The sequence below is a fragment of the Ahaetulla prasina genome, chromosome 1, assembly GCF_028640845.1.
Source record: "Ahaetulla prasina isolate Xishuangbanna chromosome 1, ASM2864084v1, whole genome shotgun sequence".
NCBI classification, from domain to species: Eukaryota; Metazoa; Chordata; class Lepidosauria; order Squamata; family Colubridae; genus Ahaetulla; species Ahaetulla prasina.
In genome coordinates, this window is record NC_080539.1 from 176,616,225 (window position 1) to 176,640,943 (window position 24,719).

Below are 24,719 nucleotides of genomic sequence, written 5' to 3' on the forward strand. Positions count from 1 at the left end.
CAAGCAAGCAAGCGTGCGGAGCGTGGGGAGGGGAGAAGGGACGGGGTTCCTTGGAGTTTTATTTCAGCAGCGTCCCCTCGCCTCCACGCTTTGCCATAAATAGCGAGGCGACACAGCGAGAATCGATAAGGAAGCGTCGGGCCAGGGGCGCGCGCTGGTGGCAGAATAACGCAGCAGGACCCTTGACTTCGGACCGTACCACTTCGGATTCGAAGGGGGAAGCGGTTCTGAAACCTTTTCTCCGCCCCAAACGGTATTTCTTTTCCATTATTAAAAACAAAACAGAAAAGCAAGTGAAAGAAATAGTTCACCTGTCGTATTGGCTTCGCCGAGGCAGGGGTGTCTAAAAACCCAAGACAAACGACCCGACGTCTTTTCCGCCTCCCGTGATCTGAAATGGCGCGATCCTTTGTAGGGGATCCTTCCATCGGCCGACCTGTTTTATCCATTCCAAGGGTTGGTTTGAGGGAATGCGAAGCTCGATGAAACCGGATTCCTTCTGAGCGGCGGCGACAGCAGCCCGGCTATATACTCTAGATCGAAGGACCGGAGCCGCATTTGTGATTGACAACCAACAGCAGGGCTCAAAAGAGCCCCTTGGACCCTCCAGAGGGGCAGCCTCGGAAAGTTTGGTCCTCCCATCTGTGACAGGCTGCAGCGCCAGCCACTAGAACAGGCAGATGTATACCTGCTAGATGCGTCTGGGCTGCAATGGGCCACACAAGACCCCCAGCCTGCTGCCTACCGGCTGAGAAATGGTAGAGCTGCTTCATGGGTGGGCAGAGGATGGCAGCAGGGAGTGGTTCACCTGACCTGATTTTTTTTTCACCTCATTTTGTTGGGGCAGCAATGAATCATAGAAATGGAAAGCTATCCCTTGCAGTCAGACACCCACCCCCCAGAAGTAGCCAGGCATGCCAGGAACAGGTGCTTCCTTTCCCTCACCACCTGGGCATCCTGCTAGAAAGAACAGGGCCTGCAATCTTCTAAACCAAACATTCTCTAGCCAAGGGAGAAAGGTGAGGCGGCAGCAGCTGCGGTTCCTTGCTTCAGTTTTGCTACTCCAGCAAGGGGCAGAGACACCTGCCAGCGTAACCCTTGCCCCCCATTTCCTCCTGTGGCCTGGTAACGCTGCTTATATCTGCCAAGAATAAGCACGGAGAGCAAATTATTCTTTTGCCATCTCTCTGGCTGCTGGATAAAATTACTTGTGAAGCACTATCGTTGGTCCTCCATGGGAATGAGAATGTGGTAACTGGAGAGAATGCCCTTCATCCCACTGCATTGCATGGATAGAGAAAAGGTAGCTGAATAAAGGCCTACATTGCTGAGTTGGTGGCTTGGGTGGCAGCTTTAAGGAACAGTTCCAGTTTATTTTCTCTCCTGGGTAACATGGCAAGTAGATCTGACCCAATTATTACTCTGACTTGCAGTGAACTCTACATGGAGTTGCCCTTCAAGAATATCAAAAAACTTCAACTGATGCAAAATACAGCACAATCAATTATAAAACACCTGAAGGCCAGAAAAAGTATAAGGAGAGATTCAACCTGCAAATAAGAAATTTTCTGACAATGAGAACAATCAACCAATGGAACAGCTTGCCTTCAGAAGTTATGGGAGCTTCGGACTTCCGGTTTGGCTCCGCTGTGTTAATGGCGGCAATTTCAGTCCGCCCGTTCTTTGTGATTCTGTGAGAGCTGTTTAGACAGTGCTAATCTTCTGTCAACAGCTCGTAAATCTCTGCCTCGGGCAAAGAGGGGGAGATGAGCATTTGAACTGAAGTTTGAGCCCCCAAGAAAAGCCCCAGAATGATTTCTGGTGGTTTGATGGGAAACGCTCCTTCGATAGTTCAAAAAAGCTCCAGAGTCCAGAACGCCTCTGCAAAAGCAGAGCAAAACGCAGCGTCCATCTCCGTGACTGAAGAGGATTTATGATAAATTTTCAACACGGAAGAATCGAAAGCAGGAAGGCTGGCATTTGCTTGTAAGATGATTTTAACTCCCTGACAGAGAAGTTATTTGAAGAGTGGAGATGAAGAAAGATGGCGTTTTGTTTTTTGAAAGTGAAAGCTAAGGAAATGCTGATTACAATTGCTGGTGTGGAACCTCTAAGAAGAAAATAACAAGATTTTTTTTTTCTAAATGGAATCTATTTCTTTTTTTATTATCTTTTTTTTTTACAGTGTTTAATTTATTGGGTTTTTTTTTTCTTTTTATTCCCTCCCCCTTTTTTTTTTCTTCTTCTTCTTCTTGATATTACTTAGTTTAAAAATGGCTTTTAAGCAAAGAGATTTAACCACTTCTAAATTATTGGAAATATCTTCACTTCAGGTACGGAAATTGAAAGAAGATATTAAAGACAGTCTAAGGAATTTTTTACAGGAGCTTATGGAGGCTCATCTTTCAGAAATAGATCAAAAATTTAATGAAATGGAGAGAGAAATACTGGATTTTAAAGATTTGGTGGAAGAGCAGAGTAAGGAGATGAAAAAATTAAAGGAATCAATTACTCCATTATTGTTATCTAGTACACAGACAGAAGAAAGACTGAATGAATTTAACCAAATTAATTTAGATTTGCAAAGGAAAATAGATGAAGTTCAAATTAATTTGAATTTAGAAAATAAAATAGATGATATTCAGGTTAAGGCTGATAAGGCAGAGGAAGAAAGGGTTATATTACAATATAAATTAATGGAATATGCTATAAGGGTAAGGGTTTAAGAGAATTTAAAGAGGAAAATTTCAAAGAGATTTTTATTCAGGCCTTTGCCCAGATAGAGGGAATGGAACCAGAAGATTTTGAAGTTAATATTGAAAAATTTTATCGTGTTAATTCCTGGTGGGCAAGGCAGAAGTGTTTACCGAGAGATGTGGTTATTTTATTTTACAAATAAGAGGATTAGGTATGGAATTTTGCAAGCATTTTATAAAAATAAATTACAAATATTAGGACAAGATATAATAATGATGAAGGAAATTCCTCCTAAAATGTTAAGAAAGAGAAAAGAATTTGCCTTTCTGGTGGATGAGCTTAAGAAACATCAGATATATTTTAGATGGGAGGTTCCAGCAGGTTTAACACTGAATTATAAAGGAAAAAGTATTTTCTCAATACAATTTGTAAAGCACGAGATTTTTATACTAATGTATTAAAGATTGGGAATTCTTTGTTAACAGATGTTAAGTTGAATGGTGAATAGATGGTTGAAAATGTGTAAGATAGAAGAAGGAGGAGAATGTTTAACTTTATTAAATATGATTATGGTTAATTTTTGTAAATGACTTATTGTGGATATAAATGTGTAATTTTAGGGGTACTATATGATATATTAAAGGTATAAAGGAATAGGAAGATGGAATATTGTTTAATTTTGGAGGATAGATAGTAAAATTTAGGAACTTGGATTAAATATTATATTTAAGAGATGGATGTAATGTTAATTAGAATGTAATTGTTATAATAGATATATTGTGGATGATATAGGTGTAATTTTAACAATGTTATTTGACATAAGTAAGGTAAAGTGAAGATTTTAATTATTACAATTGACACTTTGGATATTTGTAATATTATTTGTTGTATATATAAATGTTAAAGATGTGAAAAGATGGACTATTGCTTACCCCTGAAGGTTGGACAGAAAAATTAAAGAAACTAAGTCGGAAATATGAACTATTTTTGAGAGATTGCTAAGGAAGAAAGACATTTTAGAAGAAACCTTGGTGAATATTGGAAGATGGAATGTTGTTTTGATATTGATTGATGAAGGTTGGATATTAAAACTACGTACTTTATTCAAGAATAAACACTAACTCAATTGGAAACTTTGGAGAATTCTAGGAGTGGAATGGTCTGATATATAATGGAGTGGAAGAAAAGTATCTTCTTTGTCTTTGGAAGGGGAGTGGAGGTTTTAAGGAACGACTATGGATTATGATTTGTGCTAGATTTTAATTTTGTTGTTAGTTTTATACCCTGTACTCGGTTCTCGGAAGTCCTGGGGGTGGGGAGGAAGGAAGGGAGGGGAGGGGTAGAAAATGGATTGATAGTTAATGTACAAAGATGATTGAAGATGTATAATTAATGTAAGATCGGACCTGCCTGGTTACTACTTTAGAATGAAGGGAAAGAAGGAGTAGAAGAGAGAAGGAGGAAAGAGAAGAGGAGGAGGAGGAAAGGAAGGAAGGAAGAGGGGAAGAGGGAGAAGAAAGGAATAGGGAGGAAAGAGGAGAGGATGTAGATAAGAGAGGGGGAGGATGGTTATGGAAAGTAGAAGAAGGTAAAGAAGGAGAGTAAAAGGAAAAGGAAGGGGGTGGTGACCAGGCAGATCCGATTAATTGTATATGAGGGTACATTAAATATGTTATTGGATAAGAATGTCAAAATAAAACTTTTTAAAACAAAAAAAAAAGAAGTTATGGGAGCTTCATCACTGGAAGCTTTCAAGAAGACACTGGATTGGATGACTGGACTGGACTGGACTGGACTGGACTGGACTGGAATGGAATAGAATAGAATAGAATAGAATAGAATAGAATAGAATAGAATAGAATAGAATTTTTTATTGGCCAAGTGTAATTGGATACAGAAGGAATTTGTCTTGAAAGAACTTTATGTTTCAGTGTACATAAAAGAAAAGATACGTTCATCAAAAATCCTAAGGTACAACACTTAATGATAGTCATAGGGAACAAATAAGCAATTAGGAAACAATATCAATATAAATCGTCATCTGTCAGAAATGGTGTAGTAGGGTCTCCTGCTTGGGTGGGAGGTTGACCTACAAGGTCCCTTCCAACTCTGTTAATCTCTAATGCACAATCAATTATATTTATGTCAAACACATTACACATCTGCATTAGTTACAAGATTGTTCCTAGGTCCAATATAGTTGCTGATATTGACCTTTAAAAACTACCAAGGCACGAGGGTGGGTGATTTGAGGGACTATCTTTCCCTGTTTTCATCCACCTGCTCCACCAGATCTAATAGAATGGACATGTTGTGGTTCTATTTTTCTAGAGAGCTACATTTGGCAGACCCTAGGTAGCAGACTGTGACTCTCCATGCCGTGAAAGTCACCAGAAAGTCTACCGTAGTTGCCTCTTGAAAAAGCACCTTTGGGACAACCATGATCTGGATGACTGAGAATCTCCATAGACATTCTCCATGCTCTGGAATTTCTCCCTCCCCCACCCCACACCCCCAAAGTGAGAATGGCTTTATCGCTTCTAAGTTTTCCAAGGTTCCTCAGCACCTGATTATTTTTGTTTTTAGCTGTTTTTATGGTTTTTAAAGATCTTGGTGTTCATTAATGATAAGGATTTTAGATATTTATTTTATTTTTGTCGTATAGTGCCCAGAGTCACTCTTCTGCTTGTGAGAAGAGCACCTGTATAAAGTCCTCTACTTCCAACTTTCATTTAGTGAACATGTGAAGTTACAATGGCACTGAAAAAAGTGACTTATGATCATTTTTCACATGACCATTTCAGCATACCCATGATTATGTGATCAAAAGTTGGCTGCTTGACAAATGGCATGTATTTTTTATTATTATTATTTACATTTATATCCTGCCCTTCTCCGAAGACTCAGGACAGCTTACAGTGTGTTTATTTATGATGGTTGCAGGGTCATGTGATCATCTTTTGTGACCCTCTGTCGAGCAGAGTTAATTGGGAAGCCAGATTCACTTAACACCCATGTTAACTAACTTAACAATTGGGGTGATTCACTTAACAGCTGTGGCAAGAAAGATCATAAAGTGGGACAAAATTCACTTAACAACTATTATCTTGCTTAGCAACAGAAATGTTGGGCTTAGTTGTGGTCATAAATCAATTATCTGTAGATAAGTATTAGGGAAATTAGTAACTACATCCTCCAACCAGCAACTCTGTTCATTCATCTCCCACAAGCAAGCTGTAGCTACTGCTGTCTTCCTTTGCCCTCTCCAGCCAAGTGTGGGTAAGATTGAGTTGGGAGATAAACAAGGAGAAGAGGACTTGGGGACAACCAAGATTAAAGTGACCAGATTTCAGCGATGGCAAAGCGGGACACCATTGGTGGGGGGGTTGCGCATGCACGCTGAGTCTTGCAACCTGCCTGAAGGAGGAGGAGCGGCTGCTGCTTCTCCGCTCTTCCAGGCAGGCTCGGATCTCCTCGGATCTCCTCTCCGCTCTTCTGTTCCTCTCGGGTGAAGTCAAGCGGCGTCTCTCCTCCCTCTCGCGCCCTGTCATGTCCCACTCCTCCGCTGACGGCCGGGTCAGGGAAATCCGAATCAGGCTTGCCTCTGCAGCTCTGCCCAAAGTCCTAGCAAAGTCCTCAGAGCAGGCAGGAGACCAGTAAGTGACTTCAGCAAGATAAGTTCGACTTTGCCTGACTCAGAGACTGCCGGAAAGCAGATCCTTTATATAGGCCATGGGGTGTGGCTCCATGACTCAGCACTCATTAAGGCCTGCCCCTCCCTTCCTTCTGTTGCCTCCGCCTATCCAATCTTCTGATGCGAGGGTCACGCCAATCAGCTGTTGTTGGAAGTAAACTTTCCTCAGGCTCACATGCTGTGGAGGAGGGGGAGGGGTCTAGCTGCTCCGTTTGCCTGGGCATGGAGCCAGGGCTGGGGCCGGGGGATGCTCCCTCCTCTGCAGCCTGCTTGGGCATGGAGCCAGGGCTGGGACCGGGAGGTGCCCCCTCCTCTGCAGCTTGTCTGGGCATGGAGCCAGAACTGGGGCCGGGAGGCATACATTCCTCCGTGTTCGGGAGCAGATAAGCAGACCCCGGCTGCGGTGAGAGTGGACAAGACACAACACGCCCCCTTCTCCGCCACTCCCCCTTCTCCGCCTCCTCCTCTTGCGTTGCCGCCTCCCATTTTCAGAATGGGAGTGAAACAACAACAAAAATCGGGACTTTTTGGAATTGCTGCGGGACGCGGGACAAATTATTAAAAAGCGGGACTGTCCCGCCAAAAGCGGGACAGTCACTATAACCAAGATCTTTCACAAACTTGGAATGGGCTATGATGAGTTTCTAGGAACAAAGCTGCTTGGTGTCATAATCTTTATACCACATGATGCTATTTTGACCAGTGATAGGATAATGCATACAAATGAGGAGGCGTAAACAAGCAAACCCAACTTGCAGGAGAGTAATTCTAAGAATTCAAATCCTCACGAATGGTTGGTTAGAAAAGACAAGAGTGTAATATACATTTACTTTTGAACAACTGATCGTAGTGTTACAAAACTATAAATAAGCTAAAATATTGATCTTGTCAGTCACTCTTCTATGCTCTGCACTAATTTCAAGTTCATTGACAAGTTGAAATTTTCAATAACAGAAATGAAATTTAGGATGTTCATTCTATTGAAGCCAATAGAAATGATTAGACCTTTCCTTATTTCATATTACATACTCAGAATGGTTTGAATCTGTGTAGTTTTTCACACTTTATGACATAGATTGATTATGTGAAGTTGGTTTCAGCTCCTAGTAACCACATAAATAGATTTTGTCTAGGAACTTGATGAGTGCAAGGCTATATTTCTCAAAATGAGCTCTGTCAATATAATTAAAGCATGTATACAAGAATTCCTACTAGTTCCATGAATTCTTTCTGGACCAGATAGTCTTATAAAGGTGGTATAATGTTGGAAGGCACTCCAGGAAGTATTTTATTCCTATTCCCAATTCTAAAACTGGTGTCAGAAAGTATTTTAATAAGAAGCATTTAATTTGAAAATAAAACTATTTATAAATTCCTTGACCTGCCAGTAACCAGAGGAAACAATGTTACAAAAATGAGACAATATTGCAAATACAAATATTGTGAGACTAAACCTAGCCCACAGGTGACACCCTTACTAGAGTTGATTAGATCATACACAGAATAAACAAACAGAGGAAATTCTTTAGAATATTGACTTCCTTTGATACACAGGGACAGCGCCCAGCATCATATACATCATTCCTAGAGTGTTGGCAGGAATAGCCAACACTCCAGAAGATAGGCTCAAGATACAGGAGGATCATGACAGACTTGAACATTGGGCGCTATCTAACAAAATGAAATTCAATAGTGAAAAAAGTAAGGTTCTACATTTAGGCAAAAAAAAAAAACAACCCAAAATGCACAGGTACTTGCTCAATAGTAGTAACTGTGAGAGGGATCTTGGAGTCCTAGTGGAGAACCATTTAGATATGAGCCAGCAGTGTGCAGCAGCTGCCAAAAAAGCCAACACAGTTCTGGGCTGCATAAATAGAGGGATAGAATCAAGATCACATGAAGTGTTAATACCACTTTATAATTGCATTCAGTTTTGGTCGCCACAATGTAAAAAAGATGTTGAGACTCTAGAAAGAGTGCAGAGAAGAGCTACAAAGATGATTAGGGGACTGGAGGCTAAAACATATGAAGAATGGTTGCAGGAACTGGGTATGTCTAGGTATGTCTAGTTTAATGAAAAGAAGGACTAGGGGAGACATCTCAGGGGTTGCCACAAAGAAGAGGGAGTCAAACTATTCTCCAAAGCACCTGAGGGTAGAACAAGAAGCAATGGGTGGAAACTACTCAAGGAGAGAAGCAATTTAGAACTAAGGAGAAATTTCCTGACAGTTAGAACAATTAATAAGTGGAACAACTTGCCTGCCGAAGTTGTGAATGCTCCAACACTGGAAATTTTTAACAAAATGTTGGATAACCCTTTGTCTGAAATGGTGTAGGGTTTCCTGCCTGGGCAGGGGGTTAGACTAGAAGACCTCCAAGGTCCCTTCCAATTCTGTTATTATGAAAAGAGAAAATCTATATAACTACTAAATTTACTTAAAAACTGTTTCCCAGGAGAATCACATGTCTGCCAGAATAAACACTTTAAGAAACATTTTCACATACACATTTTTCCTCTAAAAACTTTCAACCTTAACCACCCCAATTTTGTAAACTACCTTTCGAAAGTTGTGTTTTCTGTGCTATGCTCTCAAAAATAAACTACCTCCTCTCCAAGCAACAGTCCATGTGTCAGCATTTTCTCTTGACATTCCCCTCAGACACATTCAATGCTTAACTACACTCTTTTCTAACGAAACAGACTTCCTTCACCCAGATTTACAGGACATTCCAGCCTCTCTATTGGGCTGGGATTGCACTGAAGTGGGTCTTCTTAAAAGGGCAACCCTTGTAAAGGTGCAAGTAAATCCAGGACTGCATCCATGCTTATTGCAATACAAAATTCAAGCTGAGGCTATAGCACCAATCCAGAAATTAATACACACCTTCTTAGCACAGGGAGTTTTACGAAAATGTACTTCCCATTACAGCATCCAATTTTCACAGTATGTAAAACAAATACTGATCTGAAGGATACCCCATTTCTTGTTTCATTCAGTCTTAGATTTATCAGTGCTTACAACATTCCCCAAGCCCTGCTCCTGCCAATTCCAGCTATCATTGTTACAGAAATTTGTGCAACAGCCATCTATTTCACTCTCATGGACTTGTGTGCTTCCTTTTTCAGTATCCTTGTGGATTCTTCATCGCAATACCTCTACATGTTTATATGGAAAGGCCAACAATATACCTGGACTCACATTTGAAAAACTGACTCATCCTCATTATCTGGTGGTGGTTCATCTCACATCCTATTTAACCTATTTTGTTAACTTCGCTAACAAAAACTGCCTGTCAAATTGACACCCATCACTTACTTTGATGGAAAAAAAGGACATAAAGCTTCACCTACCAAACTCCAGTATCTACAACAAGAAGTAACCTATTCGAGATACATTATTGGACCAGGAATATGAAACTAGCTCCAGAGAATGCATCAAACCCATATGCCATATGAAGCCTCTGACCACCAAATGTCAGGTAAGAGGACTTTTAGGGGTTGCTGAGTTCTGTCAGTCATGGATTCTATTGATTCTACAGATTCTGAATCATTGATTGATAATGTGCCATCAAGTTGTTTTCAACTCCCAGCAACCACATAGGTAGATTTTCTCCATGAACTTTATGAAAAGCAAGGCTGGCATTTCTCAGAACAAGCTGTGTGGATATAATCACTTCTTGGACTTTTGGCTAAGATCAAGTGTAGTATCTGTTCTTATCAGTTTAAGTATGTATAAAAGATTTCCTACTGGTGTCACAAACTCTTTCTAAAACAGACAATCATATAATAATAGTACAATGTTGGCAGACACACTGGAAAGTATTTTATTCTTATTACTTGATGCAGACCTGGTATAAACTGGTGTCAGAAAATATTTTAATTAGAAGCATTTAACTTATAACTAAAACTATTCACACATTTCCTTTTATCACTAACTTGACCTGCTGGTAACCAGAGGAAGCCAGAGGGCTGTGAAAATGTCTACAGACCCCTCACTTCCTGGACATAAATTGTTTCAACTTCTACCCTCAAAACAACCGCTATAGAGCACTGCACACCAGAACAACTACACACAAGGACAGTTTTTTCCCCGAATGCCATCACACTGCTTAACAATTAATTCCCACAACACTGTCAAGTTATTTACTAAGACTGTATTACTATTAGTCTTCTCTTCCTTACTAGTATCTATCTCTTTCCACTTATTACTATAACCATGTTTCTTGTATCTTTCAATTTATATTGTTTTTATTTGTTTCCTAGTACGATTTGATAACTTATTAGTAACCTTGACTATCACTAAGTGTATCTTTTATTCTTGATGAATGTATTTTATTCTCCTTATGTACACTGAGAGCATATACACCAAAGACAAATTCATTGTGTGTCCAATCACACTTGGCCAATAAAGAATTCTATTCTATTCTAAACAGTGTTATGAAAATGAGACAATGTCCCAAATACAAAGTATGTGCGGCTAAGCCTAGCCCATAGGTGACAGCCATCCTAGAGTTGATTAAATCAAGTAAAGAACAAACAAACAGAGGAAATTATTTGGAATATTGACTTCCTTAGATACACAGGCAGAGCACCCAACACCATATACATGAAAGAGAAAATTTACATACCTAGTAAGTTTAATTAAAAAACTGCCTCCCAAGAGAACCGCATGTCCACCAGAATAAACAGTTTAAGAGACTTGTTGACATACACATTTTCTCTATAAAAGCCTTCGACTTGATACCCCAATTTTGTAGACTACCTTTTGAAACCTGGTTTCTATACTGTGCTCTTGAAAATAAACTACCGTACCTCCTCTCCAAGCAGCAATCCACACATCATCATTATCTCCCAGCTTGGGGTCAGACCTCTTCTGTTTCTGACACTGGTATAAGATAAAACTGGTATTAATACAAATAACTGCTATAAGATGAAACTGTTATAGTGTCCACAACTAAGCCAATCCTGTGTTTGTGAAACTGCTGAAATTAAAACACTTTCCTCAAATTAAGGAAAATACTATGAAAAAATAAATTATCGAACCTATTGTTTTGCTGAAAAAGAATCAACATGACTTCTATAAAATTAACTCTTTAAAATTCTTTGATTGTTAACTAGCATATAAACAGGGTGATCTGATAGACAATGTTTATTGGACTTTCAAAAAGTGGTTTGACAACATTCCCCAACTAAACTTAGCAAAACAACAACAGCCCTGTGTGCTTGTTTCTTTTTTTTATACACTACACGTGATTAGGAACTGATTGCATAAATTTCCTGATTCCATGCCTCTGTAACCTGTGCACGTAGACACCCTAATTTCAAATGTCATACTGAACACAGTATGCAGTCTTGTGCTTCTATTGTGAATTAGAAGTATGTCTGAAGTGTTTTGGGGTGAATGCTTTGCTTCCATTCTCCTTTTCTAATATAAAAAAGAACATATTAATATTCTGTTGGATTCTAGAAGTAATATATTGCATTCAAAAGGAATAACATTTTAAAATAGTCTATTTTAGGAAGAAAAAGCAAAAAAACATAGCCTTCCCTTGGCCAGGTGGCATGAACGTAGTGCCCTGTCAACAGTACAGTGATATTCAGGCAAGGTAGCGTGAAGGCGGAGCAATGTCAAACTAATCTATATAAATTTTTCAAACAAATAAGCATGTTATTTAAAGCTGTATTAATTATCCTGCCACAATGTCAGGTCATGGTAATTTAGCAGATTTGTTTTTCTGGTGGTCAATATTTTCCTAAAATATTTCGCATTATTAATATTTTTGTTTTCCTAGCCAATTGATAATTTTCACAGATCTTCTCAAGTGAAACTGGCACCTTTATTTAATACATAAGAAGGAATGACATGGGTGGCAGGATAAATATACTATTTTCTTTCAGTTTTATATTATCTGGTGGTTTTGTTGAGATTAATTGATTAATTCTGAGAGCCAGCAGTCTATTTTAACTACTGTATACACCAGGGGTGGGCTCCAAAATTTTTACTACTGGTTCTGTGGGCGTGGCTTAATTGGTGGGTGTGGCTTGGTGGTCGTGTGACTGAGTGGGTGTGGCCAACTTGAAGTCACTCAGGGCAAAGTGGGGCGGCATCTTGCTGTGAGTGACATCAAGTTGGCCACGCCCACTCAGCCACATGACCGATGCTGCAGAGACAGATTGATTTCTCCCAGGGGACAGCCAGAGCTTCCCCACCTCCTCTTTTCCTCAGAGGAGCTGCCTCCAAGTCCTTGCGAAGAGACATACACACACACACACACACACACATAACACAACACAACACAGCTGACTCACACACAATGTAAAAGCAGCTGCACTTCACCCAAAATGGCCCCTGCAACAAGCAGGAACCTCACACAGCCACAAAAACCTCAAAAACCAACTTTCACACTTTACACACACACAACACAACACAACACAACTTACTCTCTCACACACAAACACACAATGCCACATACAGCTTTGGGAATAAACAACAGGTTAGGGAATAAACAAACCCCTTCCTGAACTCCTCTGGTTCACAGCAGCTCTCTTTCATCACAGCAATTAAACTTGAACGTAGTTCTTTGATGGTATGTATGTATGCTTCATTTCTAATTGCAGTAGGGGACATTTGTAGCTAGGGATATTAACCTTCCTGTCCCTATGTTATGATTCTTCTGAATTGTTTCTCCCCTCCCTCCTTTACATATTCATTTTGGAAACGTTTTAAGCCTTATTTTGACATTGAGGAGACAGTGTATTACAAATATATATGTGTAGAAATATAATTGTGTGAGAGACAGCGTATGAGTATGTATGTTTAGAAGGACCGACAGACAGAAACATTAGAAAACATGTACATGAATCAGACCTGCCCAACTTTTAGCCCTGACTATAACAATTGTATCACTCTTGGAGGTGGGGGGAACCTCCACTGCTGTTGGAGCAGCTTGTACCTTTATCTCTTGAATTGTGGGTGGATGTCTTTTATCTCTAGCACACACATGTGTAAGACCTAGGGAAGGCTGAGAATGAAACAGAGATACCAGGAACTGCAGGCTTTTGTGTTTCCTTTCATTCTGTGGTTAATAAATTGTTTGCCCTTAGGTGCCTCTTATATTTAAAAAATAATAATATCAACACAAGCACAAATGTAACATGCAGCCTCTGGTTTACCAGCTACAATAGATGGGATTTATTTTGCACACCTGATAGTATGTATGGTACTTATGAATTTTCTAACATTACTTTTTTTCTGACTTTACTGTATGCTTTTATGTAAGTCCATGAGTAAAGAAGTACAGTGCAGAGAACAAACTTGAATAATTTGGGATAAGAGATGGGAATCCTTGGCCTTTCCAGTATCACATTCAAGATAATTGACCTTATTCCTTCAGAGCTGCTGGGGACTGAATCTCAAACCTTGACTCCCTTGACTCTCAGGGTTCAATCCTGACCGTCCCAAGGTCAGTAAAATGAGGACCTAGATCGCTGGGGGCAAAATGGAAATAACACTGACAGAGAGTGCTCTAAAGTCTATGGTATATAAGCCTTAGGGACGCGGTGGCTCAGGGGCTAGGATCTTGAGCTTGTCGATTGAAAGATCGGCAGCTCAGCGGTTCGAATCCCTAGTGCTGCCATGTAATGGAGTGAGCTCCCGTTACTTGTCCCAGCTTCTGCCAACCTAGCAGTTTTGAAAGCATGTAAAAATGCGAGTAGAAAAAATAGGGACCACTTTGGTGGGAAGGTAACAGCGTTCCGTGCGCCTTTGGCGTTTAGTCATGCAGGCCACATGACCATGGAGACGTCTTCGGACAGCGCTGGCTCTTCAGCTTTGAAACAGATGAGCACCGCCCCCTAGAGTCGGCAATGACTAGCATGTATATGCGAGGGGAACCTTTACCTTTACCTTATATAAGCCTATCTATTATTAGCATTGCTATAAATTGCTATAAATGAGATGGGGGCAGTAAATTAAGAAAGATTGTTCTACCATAAGAAGTCCTCTTGTTTTGAAAAGCAAAAGGATCAGAAATGGAGATGCAGAACATAATGAGGGGAGCCTGTTGCATAAGAAAGAAGAGCGTTAGTTGATGGAAGATGCTGAAAGCTTTTGTGGAGCTCTAAGAAAAATACTCCATTCTTTGCAAGACCCACACAATTTTTTTTTTACTGTGCTGAAAAGAGAATGCAGGGAACAGGACTGAGCCAGGGCAACCAGAAGGTTGAAGCTTGTTAAGAAGGTCTTGGCAGCCTTTTGGACCACTTGGCAACTCCAAGCCTCACTCTGAATCTTAAATAGGAACCTTTGAGGGATGACAGCTTGTCCGGGTATATTGGGGATCCATATGTGAAAACAAATTTCAAAGATGTGAGTCAGCAATAGCACGGCAATTCCTTCATCAAGAGGGATAAAGTGAACTGAAGAAAAGAAACCAATTGTAAGGGGAAAAGTTCATATTTAGTAAATATGAAGATGATTACAGAAAGTCTATGATCTTAGAGACTTTCCAAGACAGTCCTTATCTGTATCATCTTAAATGTCACGGAAACAAGTACAAAAGGTGGGGAATCTCAAAGGGTAATCTGGTAATCTCTTCATTCATTTATTAATTAATTTATTAATTAATAAATTTATTAATTTATTATTAATTAATTTATTCATTCATTTATTAATTCAGCAAAAGATGATCATACCCCAAGTTTAGCTTTTCCACATGTTACTTTCAAATCTTTGCATACTGCAACTTTTCTCAGGCTGAGGAAATATAGCCCTAAATGAGGAACTATTCCCAGCATTCCCCAGAATTATTCATCCCGATTAAGGCTATTAGCAATTGTAGTTCAGAATATCTGCAAGCTTCTTCTGGTCTGCAGGGCTTTTTAAATTTGACTCTGACTCTGCAAGTTGCCTTAAAAACAGCCTATAAATCTTTAAAACAGATAAATGAGTAAATGCCAGTGAAACATTATCTGTGCCATGATAACAGAATATAACTCGCTAAGAAGATTTAGTTGAATCCAGTCCCCTTATCAATAAATGCTACATCATTTTGAAACCAGCATCAATCTTCTGTGTCCTAACAATACAGTGGGCCTGGGAAGCTGAGCTGGTTAGCTTCTGCTCTGAAGGAAGTTCTGTGAAGATTGTTCTCTCCTGTAGCTGAAGGCACCTATGAAACTTTCTTTTTAAAAAAAAAAACTATGGCTGTGGGTTGTGCTTTGCTCCCCAATCATTGTGAGGAATAGCTTTCCTGGTTACATTTCTTCCCCATGGAGAACAACAATCTGGGATGGAGGGCTGGCTGACTGGCTATTGTGTCTTGCCCTCTCCCCCAGCCAGTTGGCAAGAATGCAGGGTGGCTCAATTGGGAGAACAAAGCATAATAGAAAGGACTCATTTGTGGCTGTGCTAAATTGCTGTAAAAGGATTCAGAGGTGAGGCCTGTGGCCCTTGTTTTCCACTCCACATAGCTCTAGATTCCCTTCTGATTTCACCACATATGTTTCAGATTCTCCCCCAAGCTGTGTGTGCACTTAGAACTTTGGTAGACTTTGGATCTAAGATAAAATTTGGCCCAAAAATTAATGATTGGAGAAGTCAGATCAAAATAAGAGGGTTTGCTTTAAAAAAAACCCAAAAGACAAACTTTGAAAAAAATGTAGGAAAAGTAAGCATTGTCAGTTATGTGAAATTTTATTATACAAGCTGGAAAGAGATAAAACATCAAACAAGATAAAACTGAAAAGGGACAGAAAAGATGAGGAAAGTTTAGGGCTTAGAAAAACAACAGAGGGATTGAGTTTTGAGCTAATGAGGCTCTTATGAAAGAACATTAAACAACCATACTGAACTAAAGTAAACCCAAAGTTCACAAACAGTTCTTTGAAATCAAAGAGGATAGGACCAAAAGAAAGAAAGAAAACAATATGAAACAATTTAATTAACAAAATTAACCAAAGAAGAAAACTGGCAGAAAGCAAGAATGGTGTGGTTTGACACTAGTTGGGAATAAAAAGCCACTCGTGAATTCTCCCAACTTTATTTTTTTTATACCTTCAAAAATAATTTGTCTCTCAAAATCAGATGCAATCTGGAGTTAACACTGATTTGTTGCTAATGGTATCTATATGAAATCCATTGGCAAGTGCCTATATTCCATATTGCACTAGTAATTTCTTTTTTTATTAAAAAGTTTTACAACAACAATTAAATTTTCCCTCCATCCCCTCCTCCCCTCCCCTCCCCTCCCCTCCTCCCCTTCCTCCAACACCCCCCGACTTCCCGGAGCAAACACAAGGTATAGTTCAATAAACAAACAGTCATACATTAAATTTTTAAAATCTAACACAATTATAATCCTTCTCTTTCACATAACCTGACTTCTTCCAATCTTCCAATCTTGCACTAGTAATTTCTGAAGGAAAGCATTTGGCTCTATAAAATAGCATGGGAATTATAATAATTTTTAAACAATGAAGCTTTTATAAACCAATAAGATGCTCAATAAAGGAGTTCTAATGATAAACAGATATGTGGAGAAAATCCAATTTTATGTCAACCAAGGACAAACAACTGATAGATTGCTACAGTTTATTATCTGAAACAATCATTCTACCATGAAATCTGAATAGTTGACCATTAAATGCTCCAACATCACCCAGAAAATTACATTAGGACTTTGTCCAAGGTGGGTGAAATACAACCCACAAACTCACTGACCTTAGTCACATATAGCTATGAAGCTTATGAACTAATATTTTATACTTATAAACTTGGTTTTTTTTTACTAATTTCTGAAATGCTTGTTTTGATGGATTCATTGCAGAATGAAAGTCGTATAAGATATTGGTGAAGGCTTCCAAGATAGATCTTTGAGGATTACTCTTACTTGCTCTATTGATAGAGTTGTCTATTTATTTGAATTTTTTATATTTCTGTTTTTAAGGGCAAGACATAGATAAGGATACATTCTCATATCTATAAGTGTATTCAAAAATCTTTTGCAAGAAACCTTGTCAAATGACATTCAATATCATTTGAATGCAATATCAACAGAGTAACTCCACCCATAAACCTCATTAATAGGGGCTAAAGCAGAATCTGCCTTTGCAGAGTCTGGTTATGAAATCCCTGTCCCTTTTTGTTAAAGGTCTCAAAACCTGGCAACTTTAAGACTTTTGGACTTCAATTCCCAGAATCCCTCGGCCAGCAGAAGAAATTCTGGAGTTAACACTGATTTGTTGCTAATGGTATCTATATGAAATCCATTGGCAAGTGCCTATATTCCATATTGCACTAGTAATTTCTTTTTTTTAAAAAAAACTATGGCTGTGGGTTGTGCTTTGCTCCCCAATCATTGTGAGGAATAGCTTTCCTGGTTACATTTCTTCCCCATGGAGAACAACAATCTGGGATGGAGGGCTGGCTGACTGGCTATTGTGTTTTGCCCTCTCCCCCGGCCAGTTGGCAAGAATGCAGGGTGGCTCAATTGGGAGAACAAAGCATAATAGAAAGGACTCATTTGTGGCTGTGCTAAATTGCTGTAAAAGGATTCAGAGGTGAGGCCTGTGGCCCTTGTTTTCCACTCCACATAGCTCTAGATTCCCTTCTGATTTCACCACATATGTTTCAGATTCTCCCCCAAGCTGTGTGTGCACTTAGAACTTTGGTAGACTTTGGATCTAAGATAAAATTTGGCCCAAAAATTAATGATTGGAGAAGTCAGATCAAAATAAGAGGGTTTGCTTTAAAAAAAAAATCCAAAAGACAAACTTTGAAAAAAATGTAGAAAAAGTAAGCATTGTCAGTTATGTGAAATTTTATTATACAAGCTGGAAAGAGATAAAACATCAAACAAGATAAAACTGAAAAGGGACAGAAAAGATGAGGAAAGTTTAGGGCTTAGAAAAACAACAGAGGGATTGAGTTTTGAGCTAATGAGGCTCTTATGAAAGAACATTAAACAACCATACTGAACTAAAGTAAACCCAAAGTTCACAAACAGTTCTTTGAAATCAAAGAGGATAGGACCAAAAAAAAAAAAAGAAAACAATATGAAACAATTTAATTAACAAAATTAACCAAAGAAGAAAACTGGCAGAAAGCAAGAATGGTGTGGTTTGACACTAGTTGGGAATAAAAAGCCACTCGTGAATTCTCCCAACTTTATTTTTTTTATACCTTCAAAAATAATTTGTCTCTCAAAATCAGATGCAATCTGGAGTTAACACTGATTTGTTGCTAATGGTATCTATATGAAATCCATTGGCAAGTGCCTATATTCCATATTGCACTAGTAATTTCTTTTTTTTTATTAAAAAAGTTTTACAACAGCAATTACATTTTTCCCCTCCCATCCCCCCTCCTCCCCCCCTCCCTCCAACACCCCCCCCCCCGACTTCCCGGAGCAAACACAAGGTATAGTTCAATAAACAAACAGTCATACATTATATTTTTAAAATCTAACACAATTATAATCCTTCTCTTTCACATAACCTGACTTCTTCCAATCTTCCAATCTTGCACTAGTAATTTCTGAAGGAAAGCATTTGGCTCTATAAAATAGCATGGGAATTATAATAATTTTTAAACAATGAAGCTTTTATAAACCAATAAGATGCTCAATAAAGGAGTTCTAATGATAAACAGATATGTGGAGAAAATCCAATTTTATGTCAACCAAGGACAAACAACTGATAGATTGCTACAGTTTATTATCTGAAACAATCATTCTACCATGAAATCTGAATAGTTGACCATTAAATGCTCCAACATCACCCAGAAAATTACATTAGGACTTTGTCCAAGGTGGGTGAAATACAACCCACAAACTCACTGACCTTAGTCACATATAGCTATGAAGCTTATGAACTAATATTTTATACTTATAAACTTGTTTTTTTTTTACTAATTTCTGAAATGCTTGTTTTGATGGATTCATTGCAGAATGAAAGTCGTATAAGATATTGGTGAAGGCTTCCAAGATAGATCTTTGAGGATTACTCTTACTTGCTCTATTGATAGAGTTGTCTATTTATTTGAATTTTTTATATTTCTGTTTTTAAGGGCAAGACATAGATAAGGATACATTCTCTTATCTATGAGTGTATTCAAAAATATTTTGCAAGAAACCTTTTCAAATGACATTCAATATCATTTGAATGCAATATCAACAGAGTAACTCCACCCATAAACCTCATTAATAGGGGCTAAAGCAGAATCTGCCTTTGCAGCGTCTGGTTATGAAATCCCTGTCCCTCTATGTTAAAGGTCTCAAAACCTGGCAACTTTAAGACTTTTGGACTTCAATTCCCAGAATCCCTCGGCCAGCAGAAGAAATTCTGGGAGTTAAAGTCCACAAGTCTTAAAGTTGGCAAATTTGGAGACCCCTGCTCTATGTGCTATTATTTTTTTAATTACCATTGTTTACCAAATTTTCTGGAATAAAGATGACCAGTTTATGTTAACATAACATAATAACAGAGTTGGAAGGGACCTTGGAGGTCTTCTAGTCCAACCCCCTGCCCAGGCAGGAAACTGTAAACCATTTCGGACAAATGGCTATCCAACATTTTCTTAATGTTCTAGAACTGCTTTGCACTCCTTGTTAAAACTGTGGTAAAATTGGCTACCTTCCAATGTTCTGTCCCTGAGTGTGATTTGAGAAACAAGTTATATTAAATGCTTCCTTCTATAGCAAATATGACTGTGCTGGACCCTACAGGAGGTTCTGCTAACATGTATCCTAAATATCATACTATGTTTATTGTATTGTATCAATTATACCACCTTTGCTTCTAACATTGTCAACTCTGCTTGATTTCAAAGTAAACAAGTTATCTAAAATCATGATCTGAGGTGACTATTTATTTATTTATTTATTTATTTATTTATTTATTTATTTATTTATTCATACTTTTATACCGCCCTATCTCCCCAGGGACTCAGGACGGTGTACAGCCATATAAAAACACATAAATATACAAAGTAAAACATTCATCTAAAAAACTTATTATATAGACCAAAATTTAAAATAGACATATAAACAATAAAACCCAATTTAAAACCAAATCTAAAATTTAGACATTTAAAATTTTAAAAATTTTAAAAAATCTAGTCCAGTCCTGCGCAAATAAATAGATGTGTCTTGAGCTCGCGGCGGAAGGTCCGAAGGTCAGGAAGTTGACGAAGTCCTGGGGAAAGCTCGTTCCAGAGGGTGGGAGCCCCCACAGAAAAGGCCCTTCCCCTGGGCGTCGCCAGTCGGCACTGCCTGGCCGACGGCACCCTGAGGAGTCCCTCCCTGTGAGAGCCACGGGCCGGTGGGACTATACAAAGTGTCTCTGAACATAATTGTAATTCCCCATTATTACAATGATTTATTTGCATCCCTTCCTAATTTATCTCATTTTCTCAATGTTTTCCTCGGAATTTTGCACAGGTGAGCAAAAGCATATGCCAAGATCTAATTAATTTGCATTTAATACCACATATCACCTCCAAAGAAGGTATGGAATCTAATGCACATTGGAAGAGTAAATTTCTCTACTCTTCCAGTGGAGAAGTCCGTTCTTTCAATGTGCATTAGATTTTATACCTTCTTTTGGAAAACTGTTCACTTTTCAGAGCACATATGTTAAAAATACGGCCAATCTCACAGAACATTTTAAAAAGCAAATCATTTCTATTTCAATAATAGGAAGAAGGAAAACTATCAGCTCTATAAAGTAAACCCGTCTAAAAAAACCAATCACCATATAGACCAGTTAAAGTAACAGAATCTTGCGAGTCTGAATGTGCTGCTTTTCTTCTCTCATTTATCTTCATGAGAATTAAAGGAAAGGGGTCTGTCTGACATATATTCACAAAACACTTTCTTGGCCTGGACTCAAGTTACATTTATCTGAACATTGCCTTGGTAGCAGCCTCTGTCCTCAAGGCCACGGTCTTTATTCTCTACATAAAGCCATCTCCTAATAGCCAAATCTGGGCACTGTAGAATAATGGCTTGATGTGAGCATTCATTAAGCATGTGCAGAAAAATGCATTAATCAGAAAAATGTATTTGGAGCCTTTAATGGCTTTAAGATTGGTGGAGAATCAAGGTACTGTATGATTGTTTTTACTGTATACCGCTTGGAGTCATTATAAATTGAATGACCTTACACACTTCTAAAATAAAAAATAAATAAAAATAAGGTAATCCAAATTCACTTTGACTTGAAAAAAATATACCGTGGAGCTTTTAAGGGTGGGTTTTTTGTTTTTTGTTTTGTTATAAAATTGTTCTGCCCCATTCATTAAATGGTATAGGTAGCAGGACCATATTACATTGCATTTATAACCCCTTTTTGTTTGCAATTATTTTTCTTGCTCTTTTTCTTAATCAAGGATGGACATTTTGAAAGATATCTGCCATCAGGAAGCATTCTTAAAACAGTTGAATTGAGAAACAAACTTTATAGACTTAATTATTTCACGAGAAACACAGAAAACACAATTTAACAATTTAGTTAACACTATGTAGAAAAAGACTTGGATGCTGATGTTACACATCCAGTATCCACAAAACTAGAAGGGACAAAAGTCAAAAAGTAAAGAATGATGATGGGCAGCCTTGATCTACCATACTAAGGGAAAACACACAAGTGTATAATTTGTTGTTTTTAAAAAAAGCTTTCCCTTTAGCTGAACCCTGGAAAATATCTTCTGCTGACGTTGATAGATTTGTTAATCAAGGAAAGAGACGCTCCAAAGGGCAACTACATGAAGTAGAATATTATGTACATGTTAACTTATCTGGTCTTTTTCTGCTGACAAATATTGCCTGTTTATTTATCTTCAAAATAAGATTTGTAAGGAAGGTTCATAACTTGAAATTTATGAATTTCTGGATGCAACTCTAGTGAGATTAAAAACAATACTGGAGGAATGATGGTAAAGGACTACATTGAGTCTGCTTTTTAGAAGCTAGCTGTGAAGATCACAAATGGTAATAACCTGATTATGGGATGCTCTGAGAGAACTGTGGCCAGTCACCCACCGCTTAGATTACAATCACATTACTATGGGGACACTGCAACCATTGTAAGTGTGTAGACCAGTGGTAAGTTCCACTAATTCAGAGTTCAAGCAGTGGCTGAATGACCGGCTATTAATTAAGTACCCCCTCCCCCCATATTCTATCATTACTATCACTACTACCTGTATCTTAACTTTCTTCCCAGCGGGGACAAATGGAAAGCTAGTGCTTATGAAGAGAGGGAAAGACTTGGTGCAAGTCAAGAATGGATTGGGGATAAGAATAATCGTTAGGATAGCGATGTAATAGCGATGTAAAGACATTACTTCAGGAATGCTTCAGAGTCCAGATGGGAAGGGAAATTCCTCTCAAGGAATCCATGCTGGATGAACACTTGCCCTGTATGCAGTGTGGTGTTGTGATCCACCAGCAGCCTGCGGAGCTGGCAACAGAGTCAGACAGCGATGAGGCTGAGGAAGAACATGGGCCAGCCCTGGAAGCTAGGGAAGGCCCGGATGAGGGCTCTGCGTCGGAAGCACAGGTGGGGCCAGGGACATCAAGGAGTGATGTGCGGACTCCAGAGCCTCCAGAGGTTGACAGTAGTGAGGCAGAGGAACAGGAGGAGCCTGTTCCTAATGCACGCATGAGAAGAGCTGCCAGAAGGCAAGAGCAGCTCAAGCAAAGAGGACAACTCGGGAGTAGGGCCAAGAGATGATTGGCCCCTCCCATAAGGCTTAAAAGACTAGCAACGGTGTTTGGGCTCTTTGCCAGAAAACAACGCTTTGTTTTGTTGCATTGTTTTGCCAAGAAAGGCCTTTGGCAGTTTACCTAATTGGACCAAGGTTGTGATAGAACTGAGGAATTGTGTTGGGAGGAATTTGTTTTAATTTAGTTGGACTACACTGAGAATGAATTAATTCTCAACTGTTCTAATAAAGTTTGTTTGTTTTTACACTGATCGAGTTTCCTACTACCTACTTGGGCCTGGGTCACAACATGTGGTTAGTATTTATCTTTCTCTCTTTCACCGACACAAAAAACCTACTAAGGATTTGGAGGTTTGGCATTCTTTTTCAGCATATTAAGGAGCTAGTTTTATTTATCTTTGAAAAGCTGGAATCTTTAAACTGTCATTCAATCAGTTCTGAAGGAACTGAAGAAGGCAAAATATCCTCTGTAAAGTACATAAATACAGTACATAAAACTTCATAAAAATAAAAGAAAACTTGACCACTTACAGGTAGTCCTCAAGTTACGACCATAATTAAGCCCACAATTTATGCTGCTAAGTGAAACATTTGTTAAGTGAGTTTTGCCTTATTTTACAATTTTTCTTGCCACAGTTGTTAAGTGAATCATTGCATTTTTTTAAGTTAGTCACATGGTCGCTAAGTGAATCTGGATTTCCCATTGACTTTGCTTGTCAGAAAGTAGCAGAAGCTGACCACATGACCACAAGACACTGCAATCATCTGTCAACCCTGAAGCTGACCTGACTGGAGCAATATTGGAGCTTCAGTGTTACCATACTGGAGCTGAGGGAAAGGGAAGGGGAATTAGAGATAGAGGGTTTTGTGTAGCCAAAACAAAATGCTTTCTCTTGAGAACCAAGGACATTCTTACACCTGGGCCGTGGAAGGAGGAGTGAGATTACCAGATGACCAGACAGTGTCTTGTTTGGACCATGTGACTGATTGCTTGGGATTGTGGGAAAACTTTCTCTTAACTAAATGAAAACCATGGCAACCTTTAGAGTCCTTTTTCACCAGTTCTGTGCCAATATGATATTTCCAGTAAAGCTATTCTTCAAGGAATCTACCTGCCTTGGAGTTTTGCTTGATGCGGAACCATTACTCGGAACCCTGATACCATCATAAATATAAACCAGTTGCCAAGCATCTGAGTTTTGATCATATGACCATGGGGATGCTGCAACAGTTGTAAATGTGAAAAACGGTCATAAGACACTTTTTTCAGTGCCAACTTTGAACGGTCACTAAATGAATTGTTTTGAATCAAGAACTACCTATATATTCAGAAGAGTTGATATAACCCCCTGGCATTTTTTTCCCCTGCAGTTAAAAATGCAGAAAAATGTGCTGAACTACAAAGCTGCCCTAGTAAAATATCATGTCAGTTTTTCAAATTCTGCACATCTGTGGTCTGGGAACACTGGAGACGTTGAACATTTGGCAATCTTGCAGTGATCTGGATTGAAAACTATTGGAAGTTTCATCCAAGTCAGACCAACATATATTTTTTTTAATAAACACAGAAATAAAAGATAGAAGTACAGGATGTGGCAAGA

At 38.8% G+C, this 24,719-nt stretch overlaps 1 pseudogene; it reads left to right on the forward strand.

Annotated features, from left to right (window-relative positions):
* The first annotated feature begins 10,061 nt into the window (after positions 1–10,061).
* On the forward strand, positions 10,062–10,177 carry LOC131189414 (U2 spliceosomal RNA; annotated as a pseudogene).
* The last annotated feature ends 14,542 nt before the right edge of the window (positions 10,178–24,719 follow it).